The sequence below is a fragment of the Ovis aries genome, chromosome 3 (genome assembly GCF_016772045.2).
Source record: "Ovis aries strain OAR_USU_Benz2616 breed Rambouillet chromosome 3, ARS-UI_Ramb_v3.0, whole genome shotgun sequence".
NCBI lineage: Eukaryota > Metazoa > Chordata > Mammalia > Artiodactyla > Bovidae > Ovis > Ovis aries.
This window is the reverse complement of record NC_056056.1, coordinates 60350746-60357976: the sequence shown is the minus strand read 5'-3', so window position 1 is coordinate 60357976 and position 7231 is coordinate 60350746. Positions and strand designations below refer to the sequence as shown.

The window sequence follows — 7231 nt, the reverse complement described above, 5'->3', positions numbered from 1 at the left end:
AGTTGCCATTTCCTCCTTCAGGAGGTCTTTTTGACCCAGGGATTGAACCCAGGTCTCCTGCTTTGCAGGCAGAATCTTTACCGACTGAGCTAAGAGGGTCCACAGAGATCCTCCTAATCTTTTACACATGTCCTTCGTCCCCTTTCTGCCTTCTTTATTTGCCTTCCTTGTCTTGCTCCTGAGTTTATGAATTTACTGGCCTCATCCTAAGTAACACGAAGATGCTCCAGGAACTTCTGACATGGCTGGGAAAACAAGGCTAACACACAGGCCAAGAGGGCTGAGTGTGCCAGATCCAGATATATGGGAGTTTAGATGAGCGATCGCCCATGGAGATCACCATAGAGGAATGTGTAGGGGAGAGGTGCATACTGAGCCTGGATGGAAGAGGAATGTCAGGATGGAGGGCAGGGAGGAATGTCCCAGGATTGGGAAAGACAGGAGGGGCAGCCTGGAGAAGTTTCGCTGGGTTGGGCTTCATTCCACACACAGCAGGGGGCACCTCTGAGATGTTAGCATAAGGGATTGATGATGGAGGCACAGAAGAATCCAGGAAATGTGGGTGGGGCGGGGAGCTGAAAAGAGGTACCAATTTGTGAGAAAGTCTGAAGGAGGTAAAGACTGGGTGTTGTGGAAGCTGAAGGAGGATCCAAGAATACTAAGCTTGAGGCTTCAGAGCATCTCAGAAACAGCTGCATACTAAGTCGCTTCAGTTGTACCTGACTGTTGGCAACCCCATGGGCTGTAGCTCACCAGGCTTCTCTGTCCCTGAGATTCTCCAGGCAAGAATACTGGTGTGGGTTGTCATTGCCTCCAGGAAATCTTGCCCACCCGGGATCGAACCCCAGTCTCTGTGTCTCCTGCATTGGCAGGCAGGTTCTTTACCAGTGCCACCTGAGAAAGCTATTGAGTCATGAATTCGTCAGAAGGCGGCTGCTTGGGTAGGGGTGAGAAGTTGAGAAATTGTAGTTGAAATTCATTTGATCGATGAAATGGGCAGCTGGCATTTAGATCTGTGGACCTGGAGATGGAGGTGGTGATTTAGGGGCTACACTGAGATTTCGAAGGGAGATGTTGGGAGAGAGAAGGGGGTGTGCAGAAAAGAGAGAGGCCCTGGAGAACAAGACCGATGTGGAATTGGAGAAGGAGAGGGCACACTGATGTCAGCGGAGAGGACAATCAGAAGAAAGAGGTCCACTGACATCATCAAGTACAGAGGATTCAGGGAGAGCAGAGCAGAGCAAAGGCTGGGGTTTTAGAGCTAGGGCATGGCAGAAATTTTGGCGGGTGTGGAGAAGATGACCGCATATTTCACAATCAAACAGACAGCATGGTGGAGAAGAGGCTCTTTATCTCTAGGAGCGCGTGGTAGATAGAAGTGATGTCACCGATCTGCTCGCCCACAGCACAGCAAAGCCAATTTACCCAGACACAGAGCTGTGATGAAGGAAGGTAGAGCATTCATTTGCAGGGCCCCAGGTTCAGTGGGTTAAGAATCTGCCTGCCATGCAGGAGATGTAGGAGACGCTTGGGTTCAATCCATGGTTTAGGAAGATTCCCTAGAGGAGGGCATGGCAACCCACTCCCATATTCTTGGGAGAATCTCATGGACAGAAGGACCTGGCAGACTACAGTCCATAGGAAGATTCAGACCTGACTGAAGTGACTGAGCGCGCGCGCGTGCGCGCGCACACACACACACACACAGAGTAAGACCTGAACCCCACATGCCACTCTACCCCATATCTGTGAATTTCAGGGAAGGATTCTCAAAGGCAACATTTGGGGTGAGGGCTGCAGGGGACATGACTTTCTTCTGATTGGTTTGTGATGAAGTAACCAGGTGATGTTTCAGGAATCTTAGTCATCTACCTTCTGGTTCCAACCGGATCTGGGGATCTAGTGCCTAGCCTCAGCTCAGCCTGTAGCTGTCATCCTCCACTTGGGTTGGGGGTGGGGGGCGGGGTCTTAGTTTCGGCAGAAAACCAAGATAGTGTCAGATTGTGATGCATATCCCTTGAGGAGGAACTAGGACCTTGTTCTTATCACTGAGCTATTGTTGTTACTTTTCGCCTCTAACTGCTTCTCCTTTGTTTCTGCATTTCCTCACTTCCCTGCTAAGTAGTGACTTGTTCCTGCTCTGGAACTCAGGGATGTTCTAGTAGACGAAAACCTTTTTCCTACAAACAAGAGAAAGAGGAGGAGATTTTGTACCCAGGAGGGCCCTGCAGGTCCTGCTTGGTGTCAGTGACAGTAAGAACAAAAGAAGATTTATGGAAGTTTGAAGGCAGAGGGAGATGTGGTGAGAAAAGTACTGAATCTACTAAGGAGAGAGGATAAAATGAAGAAAGGACTCAGATGTGGTGGAGGGGGTGGATATACCAAGCTTGGATTTCACAATAGGCTGCATTCCCCCATCCTTCATCTTGGGCCCTGTCCTGGGTCCCCTCCACTGTCCATGGTTCTCACTCTTGGGCTTGGGCAGCAGAGGGAAGTCAGGTGGCTGGCCAGGTGATGTTGCAAGTCCAGGCTCACTCTGCTTGCTTCACAATAGGTCAATAAATCGGAAGGTGTTGAGGCAAGGAATAACAACTTTATTCAGAAAGTTGACAGACCGAGAAGGTGGTGGACTAGGGTTCCCCAAGGGTCTCCCAAGGGCTTCCCTGGTGGCTCAGACTGTAAAGAATCTGCCTGCAATGCAGGAGAACCGTGTTCGATCCCTGGGCCGGGAAGATCCCCTGGAGAAGGAAATGGCAATCTACTCCAGTGTTCTTGCCTGGAGAATCCCATGGACAGGGGAGCCTGGCTGACTACAGCCCATGGGGTCACGAAGAGTCGTACACAACTGAGCAACTAACACAAACAGGATCCCCCAAAACCATCTTATGATGTCTGAATGCCAGTTTCTTTTCTAGAACAGAGAAGGGGAGGAGGTGAGGAAGTAGAGTAAAAAGTAGAGTAAAAAGGAAGTAGAGTAAAAGTCTTGTAAAATACCTCTTGGAATGGCTAGCCTCGGGATAGGGATGTATTCAATTCTTTTCTGCAGCCATTCACAGGTAGGCAGGGTCAGATTGCCTCTTTGTGAGCCCAACAAAGGCATTTTAATATTCAGGCAGAGGAACAGAGTTCCCCGACAGGCCATTCTATATGCTTACAGGTAGTGATGATCAGAACAAAAGCATTTAGAAGCAAAGGTTAAAGTGAAAGAAACATATTCAACATGGAGTCCGAATTTGTTCTTCCCTGTCACAGTGAGGCACTCTTGGGGATAGCAGTGTGTGTTAGTCGCTCAGTCATGTCCGATTCTTTGCGACCCCATGGGCTGTAGCCCACCAGGCTCCTCTATCCATGGGATGTCCCAGGAAAGACTACTAGAGTGGATTGCCATTTCCTCCTGCAGGGTACCTTTCCCACCCAGGGATCAAACACCCGTCTCCTGCATCACAGGCAGATTCTTTACCATCTGAGCCACTAGGATAAGGGAGGGTGTTCTTAGTTCAGGACTGGGACCCAGAGCAGACCAGCAATGATTCCTTTTCCATCTTGCCCTGGATTCCTCCCTCCTTTCTCAGAAGCTCCCATCAAAAACAGTGCCTAGATATTGTCCAAAGGTTTGAAAACATCAGTAAAGCCCTCTGATTGGCCCCTGTTTTAGGTGCCCCAGGCACAGACAAACAGGAAGTAAAAGTGGGTAACCGCGAGGAAGGTGGGGGCGAGGCCTGGGTTAATCATCAGAGTTCTTGGCAGCAAGTTCTCAGCCAGCCTGGGCTGAGGCAGCAAGTAGCTACAGTTCTAAAGTTTTCAGTGGCAGAATCTGTCTTTTCAGAGCCTGGTTACCCATACTGACCCCATAACAAGCACCATGCCAACAGGCCCCGCGGTCATAGGAACATCAACAAGCAAGGCGGTGACTGCGAGGAGGATGACCTCACTGGAAAAGCAAACACACATACCCTGAGGGGAAGGAGACGAGTGTGTTCACAGCTGGGCTGGGCTGGGGATGCTGTTCTGGAGAGTGCAGGGAGGGAAGGGAGGACAGACAGATGGATGGAGAGTGGACTTGGTCTAGATTGGAAGGGACGGTGTGAAGGAAAAGACAGATTTGTGCAGGAATTACAAGAGCCAGAAGGGGAAAAAAAATTTCACTGCTGAGGATGACAGTCTAAAGGTTTCATTCTTACTGCGAGTTCAGAGATGCTAAAGAGGGAGGTCGATATTGATGAAGGAGATGTAGATGGGCTATTAAGCCACTGACCACATGTAACCCGAAGGAGATCTGAAACATCCTGAACCTTGAAACTGGCATTTTCTCTTACAGGCTCACAGGTGGGTGTCTAAGTGGTAGTTTGGCAATACCATATAAATGAGAACATTCACATAGCCTATGACCCAGCTACTCCACCTGTGCTAGAATACACACACACACACACACACACACACACACACACACACACACACATTATGATCAATTGTTACTCAGCTTTTAAAAGAATCAAGGAGTTCCATATCTAGGTGGTGCTAGTAGTAAAGAACTCGCCTGCCAAAGCAGGAGATGCAAGAAACATGGGTTCAATCCCTGGATCAGGAATATTCCCTGCAGTAGGAAATGGCAACCCACTCCAGTATTTCTGCCTGGAAAATCCCATGGACAGAGGAGCCTGGTGGGCTACAGTTCATAGGGTTGCAAAGAGTAGGACACAACTGAGCATACATACATATATGATGACATGCAGAGGTAGCTAAACATGTTAAGTGAAAAGAACCAGTTGTATAGCTGTGTGTGGTAGGATTTCGTTTGATGAAAAAGAGAAAAATGGGGGAATTCCCCAGCAGTTTAGTGGTTAGGACTCTGCATTTTCACTGTTCAGGGCCTGGGATCAAACCCTTGGTTGGAGAACTAAGATCCCACATGCTGCATGGAAAAAAAAAGAAAAGAAAAAGGTATATATTTTATATCATAGAAAAACACAAATACTTTCTATGTTTATATTACAAGGAATTTTTTAAGAAACCATTTGGTTGAGGTATGATTGACATACAAAAAGATGTATATACTTAGGGTCTTCCCTGGTGGTCCAGTGGCTAAGATGCCACACTCCCAATGCAGCGGGCCCAGGTTCAATCCCTGGTCAGGGAACTAGTTCCCATGTGCTACAACTAAGAGTTCAAATAACACAACTGAAGATTCCTCACGTTGCAACAAAGATCCTGGTGCAGCCAGGTAAATAAATAGGGTTTTTTTTTTTTAGGCTGTACATATTTAATTATATTAAATAATGTCATGAGTTTACAAGGAACTCAATAGTAGCTACTTTGGGGGTTAGATTAGAAAACTGAGGTTTCAACCAGAAGCAATTTTTAACTCAAAACTCTTCTGTAGGGTGTAGTGTTTTTAATTTAATTTTTAAATTTCATGTTGGAGTATAGTTGACTAACAATATTTTAGTACAGCAAAGTGATTCATTTACACATATAAATGTATCTATTCTTTTTCAAATTATTTTCCTATTCAAGTTATTATAGAGTATTGAGCAGAGTTCCTTTTGCTATACAGTAGGTTCTTGTTGATTATCCTTATAAAATAAAGCAGTGTGTACATGTCCATCCCAAACTCTGTAACTATCCTTCCTCTCTACCCTCCTCCTCCCACCATAAGTTCCTTCTCTAAGCCTGTGGGTCTGTTTCTAGTATGTAAATAACTTTATTTGTATCATTTTTTTTAAGATTCCGCATATAAATGTCATATGATATTTGTCTTTCTCTGTGTGACTTCCTTCACTTAGTAGGATAATCTGCAGGTCCATCCACATTGCTGCAAATGGTATTAGTTCATTCTTTCCAATGGCTGAGTAATATTCCATTGTATATATGCACCACATCTTCTTCATCCATCCCTCTGTTGATGGACATTAAGGTTGATTCCATGTCTTGTCTACTGTAAACAGTGATGCAATGAACATTGGGGTGCAGGCATCTTTTTGAGCTATGGTTTTCTTTGTATATATACCCAGGAGTGGAACTGCAGGGTCACATGGTAGCTCTATTTTTAGTTTTTTAAGGAATATCCATACTGTTCTCCATAGCGACCGTACCAATTTACATTCCCACCATGTACGGTATAGTTTTTAATGTGTATGTATTATTTAGCCTGATCATTTCAGTGACCACAGTTTGATAATGAAAATCTGATAAACATGAATTCTCATGGGTACAGTGGAGAAGGAAATGGCAACCCATTCCAGTATTCTTGCCTGGAGAGAATCCCCATGGACAGAAGAGCCTGCTGGGCTGGACTACAGTCCATAGAGTAGCAAAGAGTTAGACGACTGAAGCGACTTAGCATGCAAATGGGAACAATGGAACAGAGTATTTCCAACTGAGGTCTCTCTTTTTGGTCTCTCTCTATTGTCTGGCCTGAAAGTTGTACCCCTAAAAGTCACTCCTCTGGTTTACATTGGAGGCAAGCCTAAGTGGTGGGAAGAACACTGGGTCTGGAGTCATTCATTCATTCCCAGCCTGCCAGGGCTTCCTGTGCCAGCCAGCATTCCAGGTTCTGCTCCCCTACTCACTGTGTGGTCATGGGCTCTCAGGTTCTCATTTCCTTGTACAGTAAGGTATTAATACTGATTCTCAGTACTTCTCTGGTGGCCAAGTAGTTAAGAATCCTCCTTCCAATGCAGGGGACTCGGGCTTGATCCCTGGTCCAGGAACAAAAATATCACATGCCGAGGGGCAATTAAGCTCTTACTCCGGAGCTTGAGAGCTGGTGCGCTGTAACTACTGAGCCAGCATTCCAGAGTATGTGAGCTGCAACTACTGAGCCCACACACCGAAACTTCTGAAGCCTGTGCGCCGAGGGCCCCAGCTCCGCAACAAGGGAAGCCATGGGAATAAGAAGCCCGTGCACTGCAACTGGAGAGTAGTCCCGACTCACCACAACTAGGGAAACATCGCTGGCAGCAAGGAAGACCCAGAAAAACTGGAAATAAATCCGAAAGAAAGAAAGGCAGAAACAAAGTTTCTGAAGGTACCTGGAACCAGGAGGGTAAGAGCCCTGTATACATATTCAGCTCAGTTCAGTTCAGTTCAGTCGCTGAGTCGTGTCCGACTCTTTGCGACCCCATGAACCATAGGCCTCCCTGTCCACCAACTTCTGGAGTTTACAGAAACTCATGTCCATTGAGTTGGAGATGCCATCCAACCATCTCATCCCCTGTCATCCCCTTCTCCT

General features: G+C 46.6%; 1 non-coding gene across 1 annotated transcript; it reads left to right on the top strand.

The window, feature by feature from the left end:
* Positions 1–5064: 5064 nt before the first annotated feature.
* Positions 5065–5137, top strand: TRNAG-CCC (transfer RNA glycine (anticodon CCC)). The gene has a single exon. It is a non-coding gene; the product is annotated as a tRNA-Gly (tRNA).
* Positions 5138–7231: the final 2094 nt, after the last annotated feature.